At 42.9% G+C, this 12,016-nt stretch overlaps 1 protein-coding gene across 1 annotated transcript in view; it reads left to right on the top strand.

The window, feature by feature from the left end:
• NAPEPLD (N-acyl phosphatidylethanolamine phospholipase D) overlaps positions 1 to 12,016 on the top strand; it is a 68,385-nt gene that overhangs the window by 15,609 nt on the left and 40,760 nt on the right. The gene's annotated exons all lie outside the window — the stretch shown is intronic.

The following is a 12,016-nucleotide window of genomic DNA, read 5'->3' as shown; positions in this document are numbered from 1 at the left end:
CAGGTCAGGAGAGGTCTGCCATGCCATGTAGGTCAGCTCCCTGGCCAGGGGTCAAACTCGTGCTGCCATGGTTTCGGAGAGCTTCATAGCATGGTGTTTTAAGCCATTGTGCCACCAGGGAGAGCTCTATCTCTCTCTTTCTTCCTCTCTCTCTCTCTCTCTCTTTTTTTAAAGGATTTATTTATTTATGCATAAGAATTGGGGTACAGGCCAGAGGTGGAGGGGGGTGAGAGGATTCACCAGAGACAGAGTGGGGAACAGAACAGACAGATCTACTGAAGTATACTGCTGAGGGGAGCAGTGGGTGGGTCAGGAGAGGTCTGTTGCACCATGTGGATCACCTCTGGGGCCAGCCATCAAACTTGTGCTGCAGTGGCTGTGGAGAGCTTCACAGTGCTGTTTTAACCCATTCTGCCACCAGGGAGGGCCCTCATGGTCTTTCTTGTACTCCACGAGCACATCATTCATTCTATACCAGATAGCACAATTGGTGTCAGTTGATGTACTCTTAGGAGCATAACACACAGCCAACCTCTGCTGAATGTTAGTCAGTTTTTACCAGTAGAAAAGGAAGCTCAAACATGAAGACCACAGTATCCATAACATACTCATAATTCTATGTTGTAGGCAACTGTGAACTGTCATTAAGAAAACAAATATTTGTGGAGTGACAGGATCTGGTGGTCATGTCAACATTTTGCTGGCCATGTGGCTAACTTGGCGACCCTGTGGATTAACATCTGCTGGTAGTCATAAGAAGCCTTATTATAACAAATTAGAGTGGTTTGCAAAAGAAGATATGAGCAGATTACTCTTAGGGGCGTTCTGGTGTCCGAGTGGGACACTTTGTTTATGGGCTGCTGAGAGGACATTGAAACGCAGACCCAGCCTTCCAAAGCACAACCTACTCCTCTAGCCAAGTGGCACAAAGCAAAGAAAATGAGAAGCAAATGTATCTTTATCACTTTGAATTCCAAAGTCCAATAGCTCAGCTTCCTAACTATATGCCTACCTTACCATAAAACTTTTCAGTCAGGGGAGCCCTGCAGTAGAGAGAAGACAGGGACACTGATGGAATTCGGCCACCAGGCACAACACTGTGCCCTGACAGGGTGAGATTTCCTGATCCCCTGTGAGGAAAGAGGGAGGCATTTTGAAGGCTCAGGTTTCCTCTGAAGGATTTGGAGGCAAGTATAAGGAAATTGGGGATCAACTCTGCTGACTGCTGTATTCAACGTGGGTTTAAGAACAGTAGGGGTGCACTAGAGGCTTGTGTCAAGGAGGGGAGGGTGGCTGCTGCCCAATAGTGTGACCTTGCAGCAAGCCTCAGATCCCATCAGATTCACAGTAAGGTTCTTTGGAATCCAAGATACAGAAGGAAGACAGTGGAAATTAGCAGCAGTTAAGGGGCCAATAGCAAAGCTAAAGAGAGGCAAATAGACAGGAAAACGAGTTTTGGGCCTCCAAAGTAGGGGTTTCAGTAGCATTTGGACATGTACTGCGTTGTCAAAAACAGTCTGGGTCAGTAATTTTGCAGTATCCCAGATGATAAACATCTGTCCCATCTTCCATGAGGCCTTTTCCTTATAACTGAGTATCTGTCATCTCAGTCCTGGTTTTGTCACATGAAAGGATATTTAACAGACCTAAAACACCTTCAACAGACTGTGGTGATGGGTCTAATGTACCATGTTAAGATTTTATAGGTATAAACATAAGATCTCTCCATCTCTTTTCTTTCTTTTTTTTTTTTTTTTAAAGATTTATTTATTTGTGCATACAGAACTGGGGTACAGGCCAGAGGCTCAGGGGCGGTGAGAGGCTTCACCAGAGACAGAGCGGGGAACAGAACAGGCAGATCGACGAAGCACACTGCTGAGGGGAGCAGCGGGTGGGCCAGGAGAGGTCTGCCACACCATGTGGTCACCTTCGGGGCAGGCGGGAATCGAACTCATGCGGAAGCGGCTTTAGATTCTCGGTGCTGTGCTTTAACCCGCTGCGCCACCAGGGAGGGCCAACTTTTCTTTCTTTTTTAAGGTTTTAATTAACCATATAGAACTGGGTTACAGGCCAGAAGTGCAGGGGCAGTGAGAGGATTCACCAGAGACAGAGCAGGGAGCAGAGCAGGCTGACTGACAAAGTACACTGCTGTGGGGAGCAGCAGGTGGGTCAGGCAAGGTCTGCCATGCCATGTGGGTCACCTCTGGAGCAGGGATCGAACTCATGCTGAAGTGTCTTTAGCTTCTTAGAGCTGTGCTTTAACCCGTTGTGCCACCAGGGAGAGCCCTCCATTTATTTTCAAAGAATCAACTGTACATATGGGATTAGGAAAGTAAAAGAGAAATGTGACAGGACACTCCCAAACTGCATCAATCTGAATTTCCCACTGGAACTGAGGTTGTGTCCGTGTGTCTGGCTGATTGATGGCTCATGAGCCTCTCAGGAGTGAATGGGATGGAAAGGAAGAGCATTGCAGCTAATCCTGGCCAGATTACAGAGCCTTGGGGTTGAAGGAAGGTGAAATTTGGGCATAAATTTCGTTTTTCACTTGATTTCCTGTTTTTGGGAACCCCCTCTCATGCAAATTAATACCTAATTCTGATGGCGATGGGAGTTAAAAACAAGTAAACAACAACTCAAGGGCAGTTTTACCAAAATTCTCAAAAACTACAGGGCCTCTGTGCTCTAGAGTAACTTGTTTGTGGTTCTTCTGGAAGACAATCCTTAATGATGGGAGTAGTTTTCTGCTTTCTACAGAACAAAGACTGCACTTGGGTTCTGATCTGGAAGTGAGGGGTGTCTGTGTGCCAGAGCGGTGGGAAGACCAGAGGTGGTAAAAGGAGACAGCTACAGGCTGTGCTGCATGCACAGATGAGATGCACTGGGGTCTCGGAGCACAACGAAAGTACTCCCCAAGGAAACTTTTTTTTTAAGGATTTGTTTATTTATACATACAAGAAATGGCCAGAGGTGTGTGGGACGGAGGTTGGAGAGAATTTACCAGAAAGAGTGGGAAGCAGAACAACAGGTCTACTGAAATACACTGCTAAGGGGAGCAGTGGGCAAGACAGGAGAGGTCTCCTCTGCCATGTGAGTCAGTTAGTTCCCTGGCTGGGGATTGAACTTGAGCTGCAGTGGCTGTGGACAGCTTCATAGTGCTGTGCTTTAACCCATTTCGTCACCCATTTGTTCCCTCCCCAAGGGAACTTATTTTGTGGTCTGTGAGCTATCTCAAAATAGGAAAAACTGTTTGAAAACACCAATGAATGAGTAATGGTTGAAAGAAATTTTAGCTTGGGGGGAGGGGAAGGCAAGGAAAAATATGATAAATGTCTTTAATGGTCTGGTGCACTGGGAAATGGAAAGAAAAGAGAACATTATTTATAAAGTGCCTATTCTTTATTCATTTCTTCAACATTGCACCAGATGCATTCACTTTTCTTATCTCATTTGATTTCCACAGTTGTCATTCCTCCCCGTTTTTATAAATGACAAACTGAGGCTTGGAGAGTTCAAAGAGTGGCTTGAGATGGAGTAGTCAATAAGAGGTTGAGCTGAAATTATGCCATAAATCTAGTGTGTGCTGGTAAATGTTTAGCTACTGGTTCTCTGGGGGAAAGAAGCTCTGATTTGTAGTGTTTGCTGATTTGTGGATTCTGCAGTATAAATTCACCCATAAAGGTAGATTTCAAGCTACCAACATCATTAAACACAGGTTTGGGAAGATGAGCACACAAACAGCTCTTCGAGCCATATGAGCCAACCCAGCTTACTGCCTTACTCCTTAGTCTGCTTCCTTTCCTCTCATCTGTTCTTCCTAGTCATGCTTAGTATCCACAGAACAGAGACTGCAGTATGTATTGATTGGAAAATCAAACATACACTGTCTTGAGATGTTTGGCTCCCTACTCAGACTACTATGAGAAAGATTTCTATATCTGCAGAGGGTGGTCTGGGCTTCCAAGCCTTGATGCATCCCAGAACCATCTGGAAACGATGGGGAACATAGTCAAGGGGTTAAAAATTCAAACTCTGCTATTTGGCAGCTGTGTTCAAGTCTGGCTTGGCACCTACTGACTGTCACATTGGGCCAGGTTCTTAGCCTCTCTTTGCCTCAGTTTCAGCATGGATAGATGGTGATAAATAATGTTTACTGAAAGGGTTATGAGTAAATGCACAGTGCTTAGAACCATGCCTGGAACAATGTAAGTATTAGTTATTATTACTAAGACTTCTCCTGGGTGACTTCCCTCTATCTGTATTTAAACAACTAGCTGGGTTTATCCACAGAGGTTCTGAGAAAACCATTGAAGTCTATGATTCTTGCACTGTGGGAGTTGAGTAGCTTCTTACAGGAACCAAGAGCAACCCAAGAATGAATCTCACATTGTCCTTGTAAAACTGGAACATCTTGTAAATCCTCAGCTCACCAAGATTGTATTGGAAGTCTATTCCAAGTCCTTTTCCTTCCAAAGAAGACCGAGGTTGTCAGATACTATAGAACTCTGGATTAACAACAACAACAAAAAAGAATTAAACCTAATGATCACATAGGACATGTTAGAAGTCATAGGTTAATCTGAATTTCTACAAAGCATTCTTTCTGTTCATGTCTTCAATATATATTTGCCTTTGTTAAAACCCTATTTTATTTTTGGCCCCGATTAATCTATGAGGATCTTTGGGCATAGTTTTGCTCTCTGTCCTCAAGAAATAAGTGAGGGCCTCTCTTGTGGCCTAGGGGCTAAGTCTAAACACTATCACCAGTGTAGCCTGAGTCTGAGCCCCAGCCATGGAGCAGACCCATATGGTGCAGCAAACTTCTCCTGCCTTGCCTTCTGCTCCCCTCAGTAATGTATTTCAGTAAACCCACCTGTTCTGCTCCCCACTCTGTCTTTGGTGAATCTTCCCACTGCCTGCACCTCTGGTCTACACTCCATTTCTTTTATACATTAATAAAACAAGTCTTTAAAAAAAATTTTTATGCCTCTTCATTTTACAATTTAAAAAAATTATTTATGCACACAAGAATTGAGGTGCAGACCAGAGTGTGGGCAATGAGAGGATTTACCAGAGACAGTGGGGAACAGAACAGGCAGAGTGATTGAAAGACACTGCTGAGGGGTGCAGTGAGCAAGACAGGAGAGGTCTGCTGCGCCATGTGGGTCAGCTCTCGGGCTGGGGACAGAACACATGCTGCAGTGGCTGGGGTCAGCTTCACAGTGCCACACTTTAACCCAATGCACCAGGGAGGGCCCAATAAATATCTTTTTTTTTTTTTTTTTTTTTTTTTGTGAGAATAGTTTGACAGGAGGGTTCACGGCCAGCCCTTACATAAGGCTGGGGAAAGAGCACATACGCCAGCCGCTCAGCCCTCAGCTGACTAGTGCGCACCACAGGTGGTAATGCCTTTGCTTCTCCACAGTGGAAATTTTGATTTTGGAAATAAGGATTTCTTTTTCCATTCTCCCACAGGCTATTGTTAATTTACTGAATGGTGTTTCCTAAGCAAAATAGTGTATTGCAGTAGTGCAGCTTTGTTAGGAACAAATAGGAAGATGGTCTAATTACTGGGACTCCCCATCTGACAGGCCTGTCTCTTGCCTCTACTTTCACTAGCTGTGTGCCCTCTGGTAAGATAATTAGCTTTTCTAAATCTCAGCTCCCTCCTTTGTAAAAAGGGCATAATAATGTGTGGTGCCTCCTTGTTTTATGAGGATAAATAAGAACTGTATGGTACTTATCATCTCCAGCACCAGGAAGATGCAAAATAAACAGTATCTTAAGTATAAGGTGACTGTCAAAGGTAAAATTTCTAAATCAATGTAAGTATATAGTATAAAATAACAAAAAAAATCTTTATAAAAAATGATGTACAGTCAAAGATACATTGTAAATTAACATCAGTCTGTATTGTGAGAAGCCTGATTTCATAGTTTTTCTGGGCATAGAGAAATGATAACCTCATTTCTACTTCATAGGCCTTCTGAGTAGGTTTGTCCTTTGTCATTTTTAGGGAGAAAGTGTAAGATTTGTCTGGGGTGCTCAAGGAGTAACAGGGGAGCTATTTTTTTTATGCCTAAGAAGGGAAACTGAATATAGTTTATGAGTAGTTACTCAGAATCATCTTATAAGAACAGAATTTTTAACTAGCTACCATAAAATTCTCGAGCTGTAGGCTCTGTCTAGAGGCATGCCAGGAGGCAGAACTGACAAATCGTGTGTGGCTGCCTGCCATCCGCCCCAGTTAAGAACTTCTAATGAGCAGATTGCTGTGCAAGGTAGCGCCTACTGTTAACTCCACTCAAACTGACTTTGAAGCAAGGTCAAGAGAACTGCTAAATTGCATGTACAATGAGGATCTGAAGAGAGCTTGAGCTAAATCATCTGACAAATCCACTTCCTTTTTTCTCCAGGACTCTAGACATCTTGCTGAACCATGAATTTCCTGTCTTCCCTCGGCTCCAATTCCCATCCCCGCCCAGCCCACAGTGGGCTCTTCAGAATGTAGGGAATAATCTTAACATCTGCTTATTCAGTCCATACATAGCAGGAGTATCTGCTATGTGCCAAACTTGGAAGTAGGTGTGAGATATGTAACTATGGTTTGGACAGAATAGCATATATTGTGGTCTTGGAAACAAATGAAAACTGCTTGAACAGTTCTCTGAAAGCACCAAGGCAGAGATGACCATTCTGTTTTACAATGGTGAGAGAGCTTCTCAAAGGTGGTGATTGTTGATTTGAATGATGAGAAATAAGCCTGGGTACTCAGAAAATAAAGGTTGGAAGAGAAACTCCCAGCAGTTGAAAATACGTGTGCCTGAGTTCAGATGTGTTTGCAGTGGGTATGTGCGTGGTGAACAGGGAAACTGCAGTCAGATCATGACAGTGGCAACAGAAATATGAAATTCAAAGATAAAATATATGTTTCTACCGTTCTGAATGTTAGAATTGGAAGAGGTCGTAGAGATCAGGTGGCTTAATCTCATAGAGACTCTGGGAGGTTGAGTGGTTACCATGGAACTGGAAGGAATCTTTCTTACTGCTGGATCTTCCGCTCCTTTCTCTGTCACCAATTAATAAGACTTTTTCCTACAAAATCTAGAAACTGGGCCTAGTCACATATGCAGTTTAGATTCATAGTCCTGTATCTACTCACCAGTGTTATGCTAACTAGTCAAATACATGTATTGCCATCAGATGTCAGAGACTGCTTAAAGGAAACTATTCATTTTCTATTGCTGCTGTAACCAACTACCATAAACTTGGTGAGTTAAACCAACACATTTATTTCTTACAATTTTGGCGGCTACATGTTGATATCAGTTTCACTCGTCTAAAATGAAGTCGTTGGGCAGGACTGGTTCCTCCTAGAAGCTACCCACTCTCCTTAGCTATGTCATTCCAAAATTGACTGCTATTGTCACATCACCTTGTTCTCTTTGACTTTTGTGGTGCCCTCTCACAAGGGCCCTTGTGAGTACATTTAGGCCCACCTGGACAGTCTAGGCCAACCTCCCTTCACAAGATTTAGTATGTGACAGTGTGTGTACTGATAAAAAACAAATAGGGAGCCTTTCATTACCCACTTTCCAGATCAAGACATAGAAGATGACCTTAAGCATCAGTGTCTTCTGGCTATAGCCTTGTTTTCTTTCATTCCAAGGGAAATCTTGGTATTTGAAGCTCATTAACTGCTGTATTTTTGATATGTGTATTAGAATTTTTGGGACATCTTTGGGGACCCAGTGATTGGAGAGCGACTCACCTGTCCAGGGATACTTCATAAAGTCAACCCTTTGCTTGGGAGCGCTTTTATGCAACCCAACCACTTCAGAATCCACATCCAGCTACCTCCTTTATCTGACTCTCACACACCAAGTCCCTTGCCCCAATGAGACCCAGGAAACACACAAATAGTCATTATGTCCAAGTTCACTGAAGTTATTTAACAGGCTAAAACTAAGCTGAACAAGTCCTAGTGAAGGCTCTTCTCTGATGCCTACTTTCCCCTCCTCTCACTCAAAAAAAATCACAGTGGGATTTCCCACTCTCCTGGTTAATTTATCAATGGGTTTCTCTTGATAATCTAACACAAGAATTAAAAACTCAAGCCTAATAATTATTGGGTATTTTAGTGTGCACAAGCACACACACACACACCCACCCCCAAAGTTTCATGATTAAGCAGCATGCTAGTTAGTATTCTCCCAGTGCTATTCTCAGAGGAGCAGAATTTTCCAGATAGAATAGATAATAACACTGGTCAACTAATAATCCCACAAATATGAATTGTCCTCTCTATTGGCAGCTATTAATCTACATGGCGAGTCTATCTTTTTAGAAAGTGTTTTTAGAAAGTGTTTTATACTTATAAAATCAAACCATCAGTACTAACCACTACTTAACTAGGGGCTTTGATTTCACATTTTTAAGATCACATCTTGTGTCTTCTGACTAAAAAATAATAAACTCTTTTCCCATATTAGAAATATTATATGGTTGGCGTGAATTTACATTCAGAATTATAGAGGTTCTGGTAAATGCTAGATAAAAATCAAAGTATGTTCTTACAACTACAGTATATAAAATTGCTCCTAAGTAGATGAGCTTAATTTTTACTGACTCCCTTGCATCAGCTGCTTCCTTAGTAACTCACGCCATCCTTTAGTTTGGTCATATATAGTGGTCTCCATTTTTTAAAAAATGGTGACTGCTGGGCCCTCCTCGGTGGTGCAGTGGGTTAGGATGCAGCACTATAAGCTGGATGCAACTGCTTAACAGTGCGAGTTCAATCCCCATCCAGGGAGCTGACCCACACGGTGCAGCAGACCTCTACTGACCCACCCGCTGCTCCGCTCAACAGTGTACTTCGTCAATCTGCCTGTTCTGTTCCCCGCTCTGTCTCTAGTGAAGCCTCTTACCACCCCTGGCTTGTATCCCAGTTCTGTATGCATAAATAAATAAATCTTTAAAAATAAAAATGTGACTGTCATATAAATATCCCACATTTATTTATAAATATGCTCTGTACTGATATCTACTCATTATAAAACTTAACATCAAAAAGATGAGATTTAGAAACAAACAGAATTTCTGTTTTCTTGCATATCCACTGGGTTGGTGAGTGCAGTCTACATGGTTGCTTTCAAAGTGTTACTACCTGACCCAAGGAATTTCCTTTGGCTATTTATTCTGCTTTAAAATAAGAGAAGGTTTCTCTTTTAGGTAGAACACAATCCGTGTCTTTGAGTGCTTTATACTGTGTCTTGTCTTTTCCTGCTCCAGCTCAGAAACTCTGATAAAATCTTTATAGGGTTACTGATTGTTACAACTGCAAGTAGCCATTGAGACTGAGTCATTTTGCAAGGTACAGTGTGAGGACTGGGAAGGCAGGAAGGGGTATTACCAAGGTCAAAGAAGTAGTTAATGATTGAGCATGGATTAAAATTTAGCTGCATGAGTGAGATACTTCCTAATGCTATTTGAGTTATCTGTAGATTGTTTATGATCAGGAAAACAATCTTTGATGGATTGGAGGCAAACACTGAATTCAGATGCCACAACACACATGCACTGAAGTAGAGATACCTAGAAACTACTCATCTAGTCCTCTATGCCTTTGAACCTGGAGCTAGGAGGGCAATATTGATTACAGAACACACTTTCCAGATGAACTGCTTCAGATTTAATATTATGCAGAAATTGCTTTCTTTTAACTTCCAGAAGTAGCACCTAGCAGTTTGTTAAAGTATTAAAGCAATATTTAATAGTAGTCTTGAGGAAGAAAAATAGCTACATGGGCCACCAGCCACTTTCAGGGAACTGTATAAATTTATCCTTCTTTACAGCATTAATCTTTACATAAGATGAGTATATCATGTGTTGAGTGCCTGATTTCCTAGGGTGGTATAAAAGGGAAGGACAAAAATCCAAGTTCAGCAGGCCAGGATCTAAAATTAAACCATCGGTAAAATGCAGCGAGTGCAGTGTTCACCTTGTTCTGTATTGTGAAGCAGGGAAGGTATGAAGTTTTGCCTGGAGTGAGGTAAAATTTCATACTCTATAAGTCTTCACTGTCTGGAGAAAACACAAACATTAAACGTCAGAGGTCCAGTTGAACAGGGGGTTCAAGCACAATCCATAAAGTTTATATATATATAGTATTCTAGGAGTTAAGAAAGCATAAACACTACTGTTTAATACAACTTAAATTATAGTCTCAATATTGTCTTAAGGCTGTTCATTCCTCCTATCCTGCCATGGTCTATAGACATGTGCTTACCTAATGGACAAACTCTAAATGAAAAACACTCTGTGGATATTTGTTTCTTTGGAATATCTGTATGTGTTGAGAATATAGCCTGGCTTGGGAACATTTCAAGTTGCTACTTATTTAATCATAATAAACAAATATATCAGCCTAGATAGTTATCCATGGGGGGGGGGGAAGCCAAATCAACCAACCCAGCTATAAAGAAACATTTTTGAAACAATCATGGAAACTTTAATATGGACTAGATATTAAAATCGGGATTATTGGTTTAGTGTGATGAAGGCACTGTGATTCTGATGACTCACTGTTATAAGAAATAGGCTGAAAAGTGTTTGGAAATGACATATTTTGATGTCTGCGATTTATTCAAATGGTTTAACAAAAAGGCACACCTATTTTCTGTATACTTGAAAATCTTCATAATAACAATTTAGGGTTAGAGGAGCAAAATGCAACTAAGAGATCTTCTTAGCTAAGAGTACTGTGAAGAATTTCTGAGCAGTAATTTCAACTCACCCTATGGATTTGTAGCTCTATTTTTTTTTGGCCTTTTTCTAGTTTTCATTTCTGTTGTAACTTTCAGGGAGTTCAGCCTTGGGCCAAGCCGTCTTTAAACACACTGAAGTCAGTAAGATTTAGCAACTACAAGCTATCCTGAGGGGGTCAAATCTGCACCTTTACATTCCTGCAGGATCACACCCGCACCTTCATTTTCAGTTTACAATATTTTGCATTTCCCAGCAGTCCTATCAGCCTTTGGGGTGGCGTTCTTCTCCTTTTGTTAATTTAACAAACACCCACTCATTCCCTACCCTCCACCCCCAAGCTTTTCTTTTTGGGTTCATAGACAAAGCAGAGGACTGCCCCCCCTCGTCATCCACTGTTGAATTTCTGTTTTGACTTGTGTATACATAAAATACTTGTTCAAACAGCTAATTTAATGCAGTTTACAAAGAAAATCCTGGAAGAGATTCAATTATAGTTTTTTTGTCATCCTGAGATTTTTAAAAGCTAATTTATGACAACTGTATGTACAGGAGGCTGACATCATTTTAAGTTAATGAGCACTCTGACAAGGCAGTGCTACCATTAATATTCAGTGCCTGCTCTACATCCTTCAAATTACAGTGGTGTTTCTTAACTACCAGGCGCAGGGCGCCGGAGGCTGTAAGTACGTTGGTACTGAGGGCTTGTCTACCGTGCTCGCCTGGATGCATGAGGCTGCCAGGATCCCGTTCAGTTTTGGTATTTGTGACTGATGTCTAGGAAGGTGTTCCAGCGACCTGTTTCTGGTTTACGACTGGGAGACCAATTTGGGCCAGTGAGGGGTCCAGCCGAGTGTGCTCGAGGCGTGGGCGGCTGTGGAAGTGGGAGAGCGGGAAGGAGGGTCTGAGTGTGGCCCTTGGCGCCTCTTTGACCAAGATGGCTCTGCCAGCGGTCCGCGGGCGCGGCCATCTTGGTAGAGGCCGGAAAGGGGCCAGCGCGACCGCTGCTGGGCAGCCAGATTCAAAGGTCACAATGAGTCAGTGACCCGATAACGTGGAGCGAACCTGGCGACGGCCGGGGCCGTGCGTCCAACGACTGCTGGTCCGAGAATGGTGAGGCGGCGAGCGGTGAGGCACTGCCTGCAGCTCCTGGCGCCCTCCGCGGAGCCGGCGCGGCGGGGCCGGGGGCGGAGGAACCCGCCCCCCGGTCCGCCCGGGCTGCGCCCCCGCGTCTCCATAGAGATCCCCCGGG

The sequence above is a fragment of the Condylura cristata genome, unplaced genomic scaffold (assembly GCF_000260355.1).
Source record: "Condylura cristata isolate star-nosed mole 26May11 unplaced genomic scaffold, ConCri1.0 scaffold00005, whole genome shotgun sequence".
Lineage (NCBI taxonomy): Eukaryota > Metazoa > Chordata > Mammalia > Eulipotyphla > Talpidae > Condylura > Condylura cristata.
Note: the sequence above shows the minus strand (reverse complement) of the source record. Positions and strands in the feature narration are given on the sequence as shown.